Raw genomic sequence first — 19,271 nt, 5'->3', positions numbered from 1 at the left:
AGAGCCGTCAGCCGCCATGAGCGTCCAGAGCCGTCAGCCAGCCATGAGCGTCCAAGCCGTCAGCCAGCCATGGGCGTCCAGACGCCCGCCAGCCATGGGCAGCCAGAGTGCCGCCAGCCATGGGCAGCCAGAGTCGCCCCGCGCATGGGCAGCCAGAGTCGCCGCCAGCCATGGGCAGCAGAGTCGCCGCAGCCATGGGCAGCCAGAGTCCGCGCCGCCAGCCATGGCAGCCAGAGTCGCCAGTCAGCCGGTCTGCTGAGTCAGCCAGGATCTACCAGAGACACCGAAGCGGATATTGACAATGCTGGAGTGGGGGCCACGTCCCGCACCCGAGCCGCCGCCATATTAGGGCCCACCCCGGACCCTCCCTTTATATGTCAGGTTTGCGGCCGGAGTCCGCACTTTTGGGGGGGTACTGTCACGCCTGGCCTTAGTATTATTTGTTTTTCTTATTATTTTAGTTAGGTCAGGGTGTGACATGGGGTATGGTGTGTTTTTGGGTGATTATATGGTATAGGGGGTTGTTGGTTGTAGTGTATGGGTTTGTGTTGAGTGTATGTGTCTAGGTATGTCTATGGGTTGAGTGTAGGTGTTTAGGAAAGTCAATGGTTGCCTGATTGGGTTCTCAATCAGAGACAGCTGGTTATTGTTGTCTCTGATTGGGAGCCCATATTTAAGGTAGCCATAGGCTTTAGTGTTTTGTGGGTAATTGTCTATGTTGAACGTTTGTAGCCTGTGTGTGTGCACTACGTTTATAGGCTTCCACGGTCGTTTGTTGTTGTTTGGTTCATGGTTTGTAATGTCGGTTTATTGTTTGTTTTTTCCTTCATTAAAGGAAGATGTCTTATTTTTCACACGCTGCGTTTTGGTCCTCCATTCAAAGTCAAGACGATCGTGACAATATTCATGATGATAATTGTAATCCATATCGTATCACCATCATAGTTGCATCATAATTACCTTTAACATAATTGAAAAACACATCCCAGCATTTCCATAGCAATTGACGTTTCACATGATCATGAAAGAGACCTTGCATTACTCTAGAGACGGCTTCACTACAATACAAATGTATTCCGTACAATATGTTATTATTCCCCAATGCCCCTATTCTGATATCTTCCCCTTGCTTGTTGTAAACATATATAAACTTCTTCTTTTTCGTAACCTGAAGTCCCTGTAGAGTTTAGTACAGCCACTGTGTTATGGAGCTGTCTCGGGAATAGCTGTCCATCTATAAAGAGTTTGTCCACAATGATAAAGGCACGCCTACCATCTTCCCTTTATTGTCTTTGTACCGGATACAGTCTCTTACGACGTTTGTTTATCTCCCTTGGAAATTGGTAATTGAGAACGAATTTGGTCACTTTAAGCTCCCTTCCCTGCTTTTGATCAGCTCCTTTTGTTGGTAGTGTTCAAATTTTGCGAAGATTGGCCGGGGACCCTTGGTCTTGTCGCTCCGAGCTCCAAGTCTGTGTACTTGGTGGAATACCACCTTGTTAACCTCTCTGAGATATGTGGGACGGTAGCGTCCCACTTGGCCAAAAGCCAGAAAAAATGTAGCGCGCCAAATTCAAATATACTACTATAAAAATCAATCTTTCATGAAATCACACATAAAAGACACCAAATTAAAGCTACACATGTTGTGAATCCAGCCAACGTGTCTGATTTCAAAAAGGATTTACGGGGAAAGCACACCAAACGATTATGTTAGCTCAGTATATAGCCACAGAAAAACACAGCCATTTTCCCAGCAAAAGATGGTAGTCACATAAAGCAGAAATAGAGATAAAATTAATCACTAACCTTTGATGATCTTCATCAGATGACACTCATAGGACATCATGTTACACAACACATTTATGTTTTGTTCGATAATGTGCATATTTATATCCACAAATCTCGGTTTACATTGGTGCCATGTTCAGAAATGCCTCCAAAATATCCGGAGAAATTGCAGAGCCACGTCAAATAACAGAAATACTCATCATACACTTTGATGAAAGATACATGTTTTACATAGAATTAAAGATACACTTGTTCTTAATGCAACTGCTGTGTCAGATTTCAAAAAAACTTTACGTAAAAAGCACACCATGCAATAATCTGAGACGGGCTCAGATTTAACAACATTTCTCCGCCATGTTGGAGTCAACAGAAATACGAAATTACATCATAAATTTTATCCTTACTTTGATCATCTTCATCAAGTGCATCCAAGGAATCCTAGTTCCACAATAAATCGTTATTTTGTTCGATAATGTCCATTACTTATGTCCAAGTAGTACTTTTTGCTAGCATGTGTAGTACACGTGTCCAAAGCTCGCGCAGATGCAGGCAAACGTCGGACGAAAACTTCAAAAAGTTATATTATAGTCGAATAAACTGGTCAAAGTAAGTAGAAGACATCTTTCAGATGTTGTTATCATATACAGTGGGGAGAACAAGTATTTGATACACTGCCGATTTTGCAGGTTTTCCTACTTACAAAGCATGTAGAGGTCTGTAATTTTTATCATAGGTACACTTCAACTGTGAGAGACGGAATCTAAAACAAAATCCAGAAAATCACATTGTATGATTTTTAAATAATTATTTGCATTTTATTGCATGACATAAGTATTTGATCACCACCAACCAGTAAGAATTCCGGCTCTCACAAGACCTTTTAGTTTTTTTTTAAGAAGCCTCCTGTTCTCCACTCATTACCTGTATTAACTGCACCTGTTTGAACTCGTTACCTGTTATAAAGACACCTGTCCCACACTCAATCAAACAGATTCCAACCTCTCCACAATGGCCAAGACAGAGAGCTGTGTAAGGACATCAGGGATACAATTGTAGACCTGCACAAGGCTGGGATGGGCTACAGGACAATAGGCAAGCAGCTTGGTGAGAGGAAACAACACTGTTGGCGCAATTATTAGAAAATGGAAGAAGTTCAAGATGACGGTCAATCACCCTCGGTCTGGGGTCCATGAAGATTTCACCTCGGTGGGGCATCAATGATCATGAGTAAGGTGAGGGATCAGCCCAGAACTACACGGCAGGACTGGTCAATGACCTGAAGAGAGCTGGGACCCACAGTCTCAAGAAAACCATTAGTAAACACTACGCCGTCATGGATTAAAATCCTGCAGCGCAGCAAGGTCCCCTGCTTAAGCCAGTGCATGTCCAGGCCTGTCTGAAGTTTGCCAATGACCATCTGGATGATCCAGAGGAGGAATGGAGAAGGTCATGTGGTCTGATGAGACAAAAATAGAGCTTTTTGGTCTAACTCCACTCAGGTGTTTGGAGGAAGAAGAAGTATGAGTACAACCCCAAGAACACATCCCAACCGTGAAGTATGAAGGTGGAAACATCATTCTTTGGGGATGTTTTCTGCAAAGGGGACAGGACGACTGCACCGTATTGAGGGGAGGATGGATGGGGCCATGTATCGCGAGATCTAGGCCAACAACCTCTTCCCTCAGTAAGAGCATTGAAAGATGGGTCGTGGTGGGTCTTCCAGCATGACAACGACAGAAGCACACAGCCATGGCAACTAAGGAGTGGCTCCGTAAGAAGCATCTCAAGGTCCTGGAGTGGCCTGCCAGTCTCCAGACCTGAACCCAATAGAAAATCTTTGGAGGGAGCTGAACGTCCGTATTGCCCAGCGACAGCCCCGAAACCTGAAGGATCTGGAGAAGATCTGTAGGGAGGAGTGGGCCAAAATCCCTGCTGCAGTGTGTGCAAACCTAGTCAAGACTACAGGAAACGTATGATCTCTGTAATTTGCAAACAAAGGTTTCTGTACAAAATATTAGTTCTGCTTTTCTGATGTATCAAATACTTATGTCATGCATAAAATGCAAATTAATTACTTAAAAATCATACAATGTGATTTTCTGGATTTTGTTTTAGATTCCGTCTCTCATAGTTGAAGTGTACCTATGATAAAAAATTACAGACCTCTACATGCTTTGTAAGTAGGAAAACTGCAAAATCGGCAGTGTATCAATACATTGTTCTCCCCATTGTATATCAATAACGTTCCAACCGGAGCATTCCTTCAAGTCTGTAGAAGTTATGGAATGCAAGGCGATATCATGAGGAAAGCGGCGTACCAGGAACTGGCAATCTGCCAGAACCATGACTCATTCCCCTCTCATCCGTCCACAACACAGTATAATTTCATTCAATGTTCTACCGACTGTTGACATCTAGTGGAAGGCGTAGGAAGTGCAAACAGATCCATATATTACAGGGAATTGAATAGGCGATGAGTTTAACATCGACCAGCCTCAGAATTCTCACTTCCTGTTTGGATTCTTTCTCAGGTTTTTGTCTGCCATATGAGTTCTGTTTATACTCACAGACATCATTCAAACAGTTGTAGAAACTTCAGAGTGTTTCTATCCAATAGTAATAATAATATGCATATATTAGCATCTGGGACAGAGTAGGAGGCAGTTCACTATGGGCACGCAATTCATCCAAAAGTGAAAATGCTGCCCCTATATAAAAAAAGTTACAGTCTCTATAGGAAGTTTCAAGGCGGATTGCATGAATTCTCTGATCGCGCCCTCTGGATTATTGGATGTGTCTCAGGAATCCCAGAAAAATTGTAAGATCTTTCCATGATGGAGTAGTTGTTCCTCCATAGCATAAAGCTTGTACTCGTCGATTTCCCTCAGGATCTCCTTAGTATCCAGTTGGCTTTTTCTGCAACCAGTTGTTTTACGAAAAGATAACAGTGAGTCTTTTCCATGAAGCGAAGGTGTTTGAACAGCCAGCTAGCACTCGCAGAATCCACACAAAAAAGAGAACACAAACTTGCTGTCCCAGCCGTAAAGGCTAACCGCATCGTGGAATCCTTAGCAACAACATTTTAGTTCGGATTAAAATCGATTTAATGAAAATGTTTTAATATAAACAACAAACCGAGTGTAGACAGTACAATGTTCTGTTGCACTTTACACTCCGGATGTTGATGCCAACACTGTCGTTACAGTCCCATTAGTTTTCATCGCAGCCTCGTTTGAATGCCGCGGTTGCTCAAGATGTGTACGGACTTCCAACTTGTTGTGTAATGTTTATGGCCGATGAGCACCGATACGTTTTATCTATAATTTCTCTTTATTATTTCTCTTCATATGACAAGGATTAAAAAGGATTTGCCAGTAGATTGTTGACTTGATTCATGATGATGACTGCTAGCTAAGATTTTGAAAGTCTGATGTTGATATGAACAGTCCAATCAGAGTGATTTGACGTCATTTTATCTGTGGCCAATGACCTTGAGCCTTCTTAGAAGGGCACTTCTAATCTAAGTCTATGGCAGGACCCAAAGGGCTCACATTATTGATGTCTACCCTTACTAAAGGCAGGTGACGTAGTGTCCCCATGAGTGACAGAACACTGAGCCAATCACGGTGCAATGCTCCTATTTTCTGCTGGCTTGCCCCACCACCACAGAAAGCACTGAGCTAGGCTGAAACACCTGCATTTAGGAGCTGCCTGGTTGTATGCAGCTTTATTAACTCAAGGATATCAACAACAACAAAAAGTCATTGTTTGCAAACTGATATGTGACACGTATTAAAGCCAAAATAACATGCTCTGCCTCACCTGCCTTGAATGACGGGTCGCCACTGCTTATGATATATCTACTACTGTCATAAAGAAGAGAGAGGTTCCAGCCAGGAACCCAGATGGACTGAGTGGAGGAAACCACGTGTTTCTATTCTCTGGAGACAGACACACAGATGTGGTTTATTTAGTACAATTTRTTTAGGTTTAGAGGAGAGAGTTATGAGGAGTGGAAGAGAGATGAGTGACAGCACAAGAGTCTAATATTTCGGATGGGTTTCTGTACAGCACTTTGTGACATCAGCTGATGTAAGAAGGGCTTTATAAATACATTTGATTGAAATTTGATAATATCTAGGGGAGATTAAATGATTTGAACACATTCTTCATGGACCTCTATCCCTTCCATACACCTTTTTTAACCTAAAATACCTAATGTCCTATTCAATCCAGTTCAATCAGGTTTCTGGAGTAATTTAGTAGTATTTCCTCTTGCAACTGCAAGAATGTACATTCATTAATTTCATGCTGTCTTAATTGATTGATTTGCACATATCATTCATATAGACTGTTTTTCACCCTCCCGTTAATAATCTCCTGGTCCTCAGCCCGACACTCTTCATTAGAATCAAAGCAGCTCACTAATCAAACTCTACATGAACCTACTTTTATGTTTTAGAGAGGAGACAACTTTGTTACTAGAAATCATTGACATCTCTTGTATACACATCTAATGGGAGTTACATGTTTTTGTTCCAATAGCTATCCTTACACAGCAAATTCTACAGTATTGAATCAACATGGAGTGTTACATTTAACACTGTTCCAGTGTCTATACGGGTCCACACTTTTCAGTGTTAAATTAATCCTTTGCTTAGTGCTGACGCGTTTAAACCGTCTCAGTGTAAGGAAATTATACCTGTAGTTTTACAGTAACTCCCTTTGGGGTGCTGTTTTAACACAAAGCTTAATTTGCATATTTCCCAGTGTGCCGACCTCTATATGTCAATATATTACATATATCATAAGGCCTATTTTGAGGGTCTAGTTTTATCTTAACAAAGTGGCCTGAAGCTCCTGGTTGAACTCAACTTGATGAAGGCCACAGGACTGAAATTGAATGAAATTTAACAACCATGTCTTTGTCACTAACAAATACAAAAACATCAAGCTGATGTAACTCAAATGTGGACCTCCTACAGGATCACAGTGACACTATTGGTTTGAATTATGACTACAAAATCACTTTAAGTAACTGTACTCCGTTTATTAGGTACACCACCCACTCCTACAGACAGTGAGTCACGTGGCTTGCTATATAAAGCAGGCAGACAGGCATCGAGGCATTCAGTTACTATTCCATTGAATGTTAGAATGGACAAAACTAGTGACCTAAGCAACTTTGAGCGTGGTACGATCGTCAGTGCCAGGCGCACCGGTTCCAGTACCTCAGAAATGGCCAGTCTCCTGGGCTTTTAGCGCACGACAGTGTCTAGGGTTTACCGAGAATGGTGCGACAAACAAATAACATCCAGTCAGCTGCGGTCCTGTGGTTGAAAACAGCTCGTTGATGAGAGGTCGAAGGAGAATGGCAAGAATCGTGTAAGCTAAGAAGAAGAAATAACGGCGCAGTACAACAGTGGTGTGCAGAACGGCATCTCGTAACGCACAACTCGTCAGTCCTTGTCACGGATGGGCTATTGCAGCAGACGACTGGGTTCCACTCCTATCAGCTTAAAACAAGAAGAAGCGGCTCCAGTGGCAACACGATCACCAACACTGGACAATTGAGTAGTGGATGGGGCCAAGAGTCCATGGCCCTATCCTGCCTGGTGTCAACGGTACAAGCTGGTGGCAGTGGTGTAATGGTGTGGGGAATGTTTTCCTGGCACACGTTAGGTCCCTTGATACCAATTGAGCAATGTTTCAATGCCCCGAGGAGTTCAGGCTGTTCTGGAGGCAAAGGAGGGTCCGACCCGGTACTAGATGGGTGTAGCTAATAAACTGGCCACTTAGTGTATCTTAAGTGCAGTAGTAATGACAGTTTTGAGTAATGACAACACATTGGGTTTTACATTGTAGGGAACACTGACCCATTTGCTGTGTGAGGATATGAGATACAGGCATAAATAACAAGACAAAAACAAAACAAATGTCATCACAATATATCATTATTTATTATCTATTTATAGGAAAGGCCAGCTGTTTTTGCTAACCATGTGACTTGACCAGGAAAAAACTTCACGCATAGGCCTTCCAAACAGGTCTGCCTTTAAACTTGTGTGATTGAACTCTTTCAGCTCCAGAGTGAGGTGGAGAAGCCTCTGTTGACGTTCAGAGATAACTTTAAGAAGGACATGAAGAGGTTCAATCATCACATCTCAGAACTACGGAAACAGCTGGTTGGACGACACTCAGCCGTGGAGAAGGTACGCATCCTGACGCAGTGAGACGCAACAAACACACACACACACACACACAAAACACACACACAGAGACATGCACACAGAGGCACAAACACACACTCATAAAACATACAGAACTCAACGTAATATTAACTGTCCTTGCACTTGGCAGCTGTAGAATTTCAGGAATCTTCTCAGACGTGATTAAAATTCTACAACTGCCCCCTAAGTATAGGACCGTTTCCTGTCAACACACACCCACACACTACCACTTCCTTGTTCTATAAATAATGATTGGACCGATCGCTTCAGCTTCTACTGTCATCTCCTCACCATCAGTCATCTAGGGTTACGGTTAGTCATCTAGACATTCATCACAGACCTGTCATCTCCTCACCATCAGTCATCTAGGGTTACGGTTAGTCATCTAGACATTCATCACACATTTCACACAAGTGGCTAATAGAAAGTAATAGCCTACTGCAATACCCTGAAGTATGTCCCCATTTACTTTCCTATAAGCATTCATAACAGCTTATAACAACCTTATGCCAGCCTGTATAACATTGGAATGCATCTGTAGGCTCGTAAGGCTCTAGCAGACAGACAGAAGGACCTGGAGGAGAAGACTCAGCAGTTATAAGCCTTCATAACACCTTATGACAGCCAAAGAAGTGCTTTGAAAGACTAGTCAAGGGTCATATCACCTCCACCTTACCTGCCACTCTAGACCTACTTCAGTTTGCATACTGCCCGAACCGGTCCACAGACGATGCAGTCGCCATCACACTGCACACTGCCCTATCCCATCTGGACAAGACGAATACCTATGTAAGAATGCTGTTCATTGTCTACAGCTCAGCATTCAACACCATAGTACCCTCCAAGCTCATCATCAAGCTGGAGGCCCTGGGTCTCAACCCCGCCCTGTGCAATTGGGTCCTGGACTTTCTGACGGGCCGCCCCGAGGTGGTGAAGGTAGGAAACAATCTCCACTTCGCTGACCCTCAACACTGGGGCCCCACAAGGGTGCATGCTCAGTCAACTCTTGTACTCCTTGTTCACCCATGACTGCGTGGCCATGTACGCCTCCAACTCAATCATCAAGTTTGCAGACGAAACAACAGTAGTGGGCTTGATTACCAACAACGACGAGACAGCCGGAGTGTAGTGTCAGGAAAACAACCTCTCACTCAACGTCAAAAAAACAAAGGAGATGATCGTGGACTTCAGGAAACAGCAGAGGGAGCAACCCCCTATCCACATTGACAGGACAGTAGTGGAGAAGGTGGAAAGGTTTAAGTTCCTCGGCGTACACATCAGAGACAAACTGAAATGGTCCACCCACACCGACAGTGTGGCTTGTCATCTAAAACCCTGACAAACTTTTACAGATGCACAATTGAGAGCATCCTGTCGGGCTGCATCACCGCCTGGTACGGCAACTGCACCGCCCTCAACAGCAAGGCTCTCCAGAGGGTGGTGCYGTCTGCACAACGCATCACCGGGGGCAAACTACCTGCCCTCCAGGACACCTACAGCACCTGATGTCACAGGAAGGCCAAAAAGATCATCAAGGACAACAACCACCCGAGCCACTACCTGTTCACTCCGCTATCATTCAGAAGGCGAGGTCAGTACAGGTGCATCAAAGCTGGGACCGAGAGACTGAAAAACAGCTTCTATCTCAAGGCCATCAGACTGCTAAACAGCCATCACTAACTCGCAGAGGCTGCTGCCTACATAGAGACTCAAATCACTGGCCACTTTAATAAATGGATCACTAGTCATTTTAAATAATGTTTAATAATGTTTACATATCGTACATTACTCATCTCATATGTACAGTATATACTGTATCTTATACCATGTATCTTATACCATGTATCTTATACCATCGTTTGCATCTTGCCTTTACCGCTCGGTCATCTCTCATCCATATATTTATATGTACATATTCTTATTCCATCCCTTTAGATTTGTGTGTATTAGGTAGTTGTTGGGAATTGTTAGATAACTTGTTAGATATTACTGCACTGTTGGAACTAGAAGCGCAAGCATTTCGCTACACTCGCATTAAACATCTGCTAACCATGTGTATGTGACAAATAACATGTGATTTGATTTGAAGATCTGCATGTATCTCTGTAGGCCCGTAAGGCTCTAGTGGACAGACAGAAGGACCTGGAGGTGAAGACCCAGCAGCTAGAGATCAAACTAAGCAACAAGATCGAGGAAGACATCAAGAAGGCTCAGCGGAAATCTACACAAGCAGGTCAGAGCCGGGTCAAAGGTCAAACCAAAGGTTATCAAAGGGTCACTGTGGGGTTAGCCAGTGAGGTCAAAGACTTGTATGTTTGTTATAACTGATATTGGTGTCACTTGTTTCGTCCCCATCTGGGAGTCTTGAGGGTTTTATCTGTGCAGATTACAGGTTATTCTAGCACAAATCTGACCAAGCGAGACTAGGGTATAGCTAGCTAACTTCAAACAAAAAGTTGTTTATGACATGATAAACAGACACTCTGAACCAACYATTCTCAAATGGTGGGTCGCGGGAGGTTTTGCTATTTGTGTATGAGTAAATAAAATATTAAATATATTTAAAACATAAATGTTTACTCTGAATTTAAACGACTTAAACCAGGTAGAAAGTGTGTAGAAATTACAATGAACTTTCCTTTTTGAATAATTTAATGTCTTTTATTATCATTTTTATCACAGCATTTTGAATGTTGAGCTATTAGCAGTGCTATTTTGGTAGATTTTGTGGTCTCAAAGACTTGCAAAGCACACTGCTGGGTATTATTCAAATGCCCCCAAACAAGAGACGCATTTAATCAAAATACGAATAGATTAAGAATAATATCCAGGCAGTGTGTTTTGCAAATGCTCATTTTTAACATTTAGATGTTGGTAATTTAGCAGATGCTCTTGTCCAGAGCGGCTTACAGTCAGTGSACTCATCTAAAATTGATTAAAAAAACACACATCACAATAATAGCAAGTAAAACGTTTCTGTAACTGTTACTGGGAATGTTTTTGTAAGTTAAGGGTACATTGGTCTACAAAATATCCTGTATTTATAACAAAATACCTTTTACATCTCTGGCAAGTGCAAAATACGTTCTTGTAATATTCACAGTAACTTGCTGTTACTGTAAAATGCAGAGCAGTGACACAGTACAATACTGTATAAATTAAATGCTACTGTAATCATGTTGGTATTTTACATTATTTTATGGGATCAATGCAAGCAGGTTGGCTGCAGGCATTTACATATTACAGCATATTAATCAATACTTAGGTGTTTAATATCACTTGCACTTCTAAAGGCCAAAACAAAGCCTTTCAAACTGGCAGTGATTACAGAGCAGAACAGAATATTTACGTGGGTAAATATTCAACCATTAAAAGGTTTAAGACCCGCTGCTGCTGCTGCTACCACTAACTACTACCACTACTACTACTACTACTAATACACCCACTACCACACTACTACCACTACTACTACTACTACTCACCACTACTACTACTAACTACTAATACCACACTACCACCACTACTACCACTACTCTACTACTACCTACTACCACTACTACTACTACCACTACTACCACTACCACTACTACCACTACCACTACTACCACTACACACCACTTACCACTACCACTACTACCACTACCACTACTACTACTAATCCACTACTACACTACTACCACACTACACTACTACTACTACCCTACTACACTACTACACCACTACCACTACTACTACTACACTACCACCACTACTACTACTACCACTACTACTACTACCACTACTACCACTACCACTACTACTACCATCACTACACTACATACTACACTACTACTACCACTACTACTTATTCTTCTTTGTGTGGCTTTCGCGGCAGACTAGACGCTGTGTTTGCTGCCTTTCGCAGGTCGGAGTATAAATTGCACATTTTGGTCACAAAAAAAAAAACTGGGTTAAGGGGAATGGGAGAATGACACACTATCTAACCCTGCACCTATACACTATGCCCCAAAATCCAGCCACCCCGTCCCCTACTTTGGCCTAAAAGATCCTACACTAGGCCGTCGGCCTGGGAGGATAGAATCCTTTTTCTCTCAATACTTACTTATCTTCTGTACTAAAATCTCCCCAAAATACTTCTCTGTTGCTGCAACTACCACATCTATCTTCAAATCAAGTTTCAAATCAAGTTTATTTTATATAGCCCTTCGTACATCAGCTAATATCTCGAAGTGCTGTACAGAACCCCAGCCTAAAACCCCAAACAGCAAGCAATGCAGGTGTAGAGCACGGTGGCTAGGAAAAACTCCCTAGAAAGGCCAAAACCTAGGAAGAAACCTAGAGAGGAACCAGGCTATGAGGGGTGGCCAGTCCTCTTCTGGCTGTGCCGGGTGGAGATTATAACAGACTATGCCAAGATGTTCAAAATATTCATAAGTGACAAGCATGGTCAAATAATAATCATGAATAATTTTCAGTTGGCTTTTCATAGCCGATCATTAAGAGTTGAAAATAGCAGGTCTGGGACAGGTGGCGGTTCCATAACCGCAGGCAGAACAGCTGAAACTGGAATAGCAGCAAGGCCAGGCGGACTGGGGACAGCAAGGAGTCATCATCCCGGTTTGCCGTGACGTATGGTCCTAGGGCTCAGGTCCTCCGAGAGAGAGAAAGAAAGAGAGAATTAGAGAGAGCCAAGATTTTCAAAATGTTCATAAATGACAAGCATGGTCAAATAATAATCAGGAATAAATATCAGTTGGCTTTTCATAGCCGATCATTAGAGTTGAAAACAGCAGGTCTGGGACAGGTAGGGGTTCCATAACCGCAGGCAGAACAGCTGAAACTGGAATAGCGCAAGGCCAGGCGGACTGGGGACAGCAAGGAGTCATCATGCCCGGTTTGCCGTGACGTATGGTCCTAGGGCTCAGGTCCTCCGAGAGAGAGAAAGAAAGAGAGAAGGAGAGAATTAGAGAGAGCCAAGATTTTCAAAATGTTCATAATGACAAGCATGGTCAAATAATAATCAGGAATAAATATCAGTTGGCTTTTCATAGCCGATCATTAAGAGTTGAAACAGCAGGTTGGGACAGGTAGGGGTTCCATAACCACAGGAGAACAGCTGAAACTGGAATAGCAGCAAGGCCAGGCGGACTGGGGACAGCAAGGAGTCATCATGCCCGGTTTGCCGTGACGTATGGTCCTAGGGCTCAGGTTCTCCGAGAGAGAGAAAGAAAGAGAGAACGAGAGAATTAGAGAGAGCATACTTAAATTCACACAGGACACTGGATAAGATAGGAGAAGTACTCCAGGTATAACCAACTGACCCTAGCCCCCCGACACATAAACTACTGCAGCATAAATACTGGAGGCTGAGACAGGAGGGGTCAGGAGACACTGTGGCCCCATCAGAAGAAACCCCCGGACAGGGCCAAACAGGAAGGATATAACCCCACCCACTTTGCCAAAGCACAGCCCCCACACCACTAGAGGGATATCTTCAACCACCAACTTACAATCCTGAGACAAGGCCGAGTATAGCCCACAAAGATCTCCACCACAGCACAAACCAAGGGGGGGCGCCAACCCAGCATCTTCTGTGAATTCCGCTCCATCAGTGCAGTGCAGTTGATCACCATGGCTATAAAACGCAAGAAATCCAACCTTTATAAAGGTCATCCTCTCTGGAGCTCTCTCTCTTCAGGCCTACTCACTGGGGGGTCTCCCAGTCAAATAACTCACCCTTGGGCTATCCTCTACTCTCTTCACTGCCTCAGCATAGGAAACTTTCTGCCCCAACTCGAACTGTGGCAATCTCAACGTGTCTCTCTCTCATAGGGCACTTCAGATCCCACGTTGCATGGCCACCCCCCACAGTTGAAACGCAGTGCTTTCTCTATAGCAACTGTACACTCCCTCTGACCATGCCCTCCTGCACATTTCTCACATTGTGGGATCTCCCTTCTACACAGTGCTGCAACATYTCCGAATCCTTGGCACCTAAAGCACTGTAGCMTGTTCGTAACATAGAATAGCAAACATAACCTAACCTGACCTTAACAGCTAGAAACTCTGTGCCAAAAGCTTAACAAGACAGACGGGGTATTCTCAGTCTCGCCATTGCCACCGGGTCTACGTCTCACCAAAATGGCAGGTGTCACAAACACTTGATCCATTCATTTGATCCATCTCTACACTCAACGCTACCTCACAGATCACAGGATTTAAGCGGCGACCTGTTCCAGAGAGGAAAGCATGCCACATGTTGAGCTGTGTGACGCCAAGCGCCCACTTCCTCTGGGTGGAGGATGCACAAAAAAATCTAAATGATTCCACTTCTCAAAACTTTCCCAGATGTAACCATTCCCAGTTTGTCCTTTACCCAGCTTGACACAACGTATGGGTCTGTAAAAAAGCAGGAATCCACTCATTCCAAAAATCTCCCTCCCACTGGTCTAAGACCTGCTACGACTCTGATCTGTTCCCTTTATACATTTAATTGTTAGGGAACTACTACTATATATCCCTTAAATTGGTACCGGAATATTACTAATAGGTGTACCGTATAGCCATTTATAAGGCATGCAATTAAAATATGTTATTGAGCCACCGATTCTTTCTCCTCCCACTATTTTTTCTCCACAATGCACCATAATTTACAGTAAGCTGCAGTGAATATATAGCAAACASCAAATACAGTACTTTATTGTTGGACTGTATTGAAAATAACATCAGCAATTGCTAATAGTAAAAATGGAATTATACTGTATATTAACWATACCAAGTGATATTAGGTGTTTCATATCACTTGCACTTTAGGCCTTAACAAAGCTTCTAAACTGACAGTGACTACTMGGCAGAACAGATCAAAAGGACATGGCTAAACACTCAACCATTAAAMGTTTTAAACTMGCATCCACTCTGATCTGTTCCCTAAATAAATGTAATTGTTAGGGAACCACTACCACATATCACTTAAATTAGTGCAAGAAATATCACTAATGGGTGCAAGAAATATAGCCACTTACAAGGCACGCCTCAAATATGTTAATGAGTGAGAAACAACAATACCATGCACCCACAAGTATTCACATTTTTTGTGCGCTCCAAAAATGCAGTATGGTACTGTATTCTGAATTACAGCAATTGGCCAGTAAATTACTGTAGAGTTTCAGGACAAGATTTGTCAAATTCCTAAAATACGGTATATTACCGTATTCTGCTGGGGTACAGTATTCTCACTCATGGGTGCCTCTTAAAAGGCACGCCTTAAAATTGGTTAATGAGCCAGAGACTCTTTCCCCATCCTCAAACATTTTTCCACAATGCATCATAATTAATCYTGTAAAACACATTTACAGTATTTTACTGTGCATTCTACAGTAATCTACTGTATTRAGTGTATACAGTATCATACTGTTGATTAATAGAGGAAGTTAGTGATAAAATTACAAAAACAGCTAACAGTGCATGCACACACTCCACCACATACAGTGACACCACACACGCACACCACTTTATCCATTTAGTTAATCTATTTAGTTATCTATTTAAGTTTCTATTTAGTTATCCACATAGTTAATCCACATAGTTATCACTGATTATTATATTATTAATTATGATCCTATTAGTTATCATTGTTATCATTGTACTTTTAATTATTATTTACGGTTTCTCACTTAGTATCTCACTTAATTATTATTTAATTATTTTAGTTATCCACTTAAGTTATCTCATTTAAGTTATCATATTTAGTTATGATCGCACTAGTTATCCACTTAATTATCTATTTAAAATATTATCCACTTAGTTATCTATTTTATCTATTTAGTTATCCCTATTACACTTTAATTATCTATTCTAATTATCTATTTAGTTATCACTTAGTTATCTATTAATTATCTATTTAGTTATCCACATATTATCCACCTTAATGATCTATTTAATATACTATTAGTTTAATCCATCAAGTTACCACATAGTTATCCATTATTATCCACTTATATTATCCACTTAGTTATCCATTTAGTTATCCACATAGTTATCATAATTATCTATTTAGTTACCACATAGTTATCCACTTAGTTATCCACTTAGTTATCCATTTAGTTTCTATTTAATTATCTATTTAGTTATCTATTTAGTTATCCCTTAGTTTTTCCATTATTAGCCACATATATCACATAGTTATCCACTTAATTATCCACTTAATTATCCACTTAGTATCCACTTAGTTATCCATTAGTTATCCACATAGTTATCCACTTAATTATCCACTTAATTATCCACTTAGTTATCCACTTAGTTATCCATTTAGTTATCCATTTAGTTATCACTTTAGTTATCAATTTAGTTATCCACTTAGTTATCCACTTAGTTATTATAAAAATGTCTGCCCTGCTAGAGCTTTCCCGGTCAACTGTAAGTGCTTATTGTGAAGTTGGGAACATTATGAGAGCAACAACGGCTTAGCCGCAAAGTGGTATGCCACACAAGCTCACAGAATGGGAGCGCCGAGTGCTGAAGCGCGTAGCGCCTAAAAATAATCTGTCCTCGGTTGCAACACTCACTACCCAGTTCCAAACTGCCTCTGGAAGAGCAACGTCAGCACAATATGCCGAGCAGCCACACACAATGGCCGTGGCCGAGCCATGGCCGAGCAGCCACACACAATGGCCGTGGCCGAGCCATGGCCGAGCAGCCACACACAATGGCCGTGGCCGAGCCATGGCCGAGCAGCCACTCACAAGCCTAAGATCACCATACGCAATGCCAAGCTTTAGCTGTAGTGGTGTAAAGATCGCCACCATTGGTCTCTGGACCAGTGGAAACGCGTTCTCTGGAGTGATGAATCATACTTCACCATCTGGCAGGCTGACGGACTAATCTGGGTTTGGCGGATGCTAGGAGAACAATACCTGCCCGAATGCAAAGTGCCAACTGTAAAATCTGTTGGAGGATCAATAATGGTCTGGGGCTGTTTTTTATGGTTTGGGCTAGGCTCCTTAGTTCCAGTGAAGGGAAATCTTAATGCTACATCATACAATGACATTCTAGAKCAWTCTGTGCTTCCAACTTTGTGGGAACAGTTTGTGGAAGGCCCTTTCCTGTTTRAGCATGACAATACCCCCGTGCAAAAAGCAAGGCCCGTKTAGAAATCGTTTGTCGAGATCGGTGTGGAAGAACTTGACTGGCCTACACAGAGCCCTGGCCTCAACCCCATCGAACACTTTTGTGATGAATTGGAACACCGACTGTGAGCCAGGCTTAATCGCCCAATATCAGTGCCCGACCTCACTAATGCTGTTGTTGCTGAATGGAAGCAAGTCCCTGCAGCAATGTTCCAACATCTAGTGGAAAGCCTTCCCAGAAGAGTGAAGGCTGTTATAGCAGCAAAGGGGGGACCAACTACATAATAATGCCCATGATTTTGGAATGAGATGTTCAACGAGCAGATGTCCACATACTTTTGGTCCTGTAGTGTACTTTGTTTTTGYTAAATGTAGTTGATACGATTGTGATGTATCTCACCTAGATATCTTAAGATGAATGCAATAATTGTAAGTTACTCTGAATATGAGRGTCTCCTAATTGACTTTAAATGTACATGTAAAATGTCAAATGTTGTTGCTTTTGTAAATTAATTTTTGGACTTTGACTCCCCCTGCTGGAGAAGTTARATAACAACCATTTCAAGCTTCATAAACCCGGAGGAAAGAAAGGTGCAGCCAGTGTCCTAAGCATAGATAACCTTGGAAAAAACAGTATTTTCTGTCTACCAGGAGACGACCTGATGCGCTGTGTCGACCTTTACAACCAGTCGCAGTCCAAATGGTTTGAGGAGATGGTGACCACAAGCCTGGTAAGACTCATCTGTATTTCCTCCTTTTCACTGATGGTGAATCTGTATGTAGCGTATTGCTTTGGTAGCCTGGGTGCTAGTCTGTTTCTACTCCAGCCATCTTCAGSAACAGTGAGGCTGGCTATCGGTGAGTCTGGCAAACTACAGAAAGGATTCATCTGAATCACGTAATCCAAAAACCTTCCCTTCAATCCTTTCTGTCCTTCAGGAGCTGGAGAGGCTGGAGGTAGAGAGGGTGGGGATGATACGACAGCATCTGTGTCAGTACACCACCTTACGGCATGAGACGGACATGTTTAACCAGAGTGTAAGTCAAGCACCACCTTGTATACCAGTAGAGAGCACTCAATGCCTTGTTTTGTGTATTTTTTCAGAGCTGCACACACACACAGGTGCGCGCGCACCACACACACACACACACACACACACACACACACACACACACACACACACACACACACACACACACACACACACACACACACACAGAGTATTGACTGTTTTTCCACGTGTCCTTGCAGACGATGGAGCCAGTGGACCAGCTGTTACAGAGTGTGGACCAGCTAGAGACAGAGAGCTCTGGGTCCAGGAGCAGAAGACAGGAGACATCAGGCCTGTGGACATTGAGATATAAACAACCTGGTTCCCAGGGGTCACACACATGTAGATCCACAAGCCTGGATCTTTAGGGGGCTTCAATGTCAACTTTGAGATATTATGGACATCCTGAGAAATCTGGATGACTCGTTCCACAGACACTGTCTGCTCTTGAGAGAGCGAGCACCACCACCAGACAGTGTTCATTAGACCTAGAGGATTCTATATGTAGAAAGACAGTGTTCATTATGACCTAGAGGATTCTATATGGTAAGACAGTGTTCATTATGACCTAGAGGATTCTATATGGTAGACAGTATTCATTATGACTAGAGATCCATATGGTAGACAGAGCAGGGTTCATTAGACTAGAGGATTCTATATGGTAGACAGACAGGGTCATTAGACCTAGAGGATTCTATATGGTAGACAGACAGTGTTCATTATGACCTAGAGGATTCTATATGGTAGACAGACAGTGTTCATTATGACTAGAGGATCCATATGGTAGACAGACAGTGTTCATTAGACCTAGAGGATTCATATGGTAGACAGACAGTGTTCATTAGACCTAGAGGATTCTATATGGTAGACAGACGGTGTTCATTATGACCTAGAGGATTCTATATGGAGACAGACAGTGTTCATTAGACCTAGAAGATTTCTATATTGGTAGACAGACAGTGTTCATTATGACTAGAGGATTCTATATGGTAGACAGACAGGGTTCATAGACCTAGAGGATTCTATATGGTAGACAGACAGGGTTCATTAGACCTAGAGGATTCTATATGGTA

At 42.5% G+C, this 19,271-nt stretch overlaps 1 pseudogene; it reads left to right on the top strand.

Moving 5' to 3' along the window:
- The window catches only part of LOC112074586 (growth arrest-specific protein 7-like), a 44,326-nt pseudogene extending 25,577 nt beyond the window's left edge, over nt 1–18,749 (top strand).
- Nucleotides 18,750–19,271: the final 522 nt, after the last annotated feature.

Source organism: Salvelinus sp. IW2-2015, unplaced genomic scaffold, assembly GCF_002910315.2.
Source record: "Salvelinus sp. IW2-2015 unplaced genomic scaffold, ASM291031v2 Un_scaffold2699, whole genome shotgun sequence".
In the NCBI taxonomy this organism is placed as follows: Eukaryota; Metazoa; Chordata; class Actinopteri; order Salmoniformes; family Salmonidae; genus Salvelinus; species Salvelinus sp. IW2-2015.
This window is presented reverse-complemented; position numbering and strand designations above follow the sequence as displayed.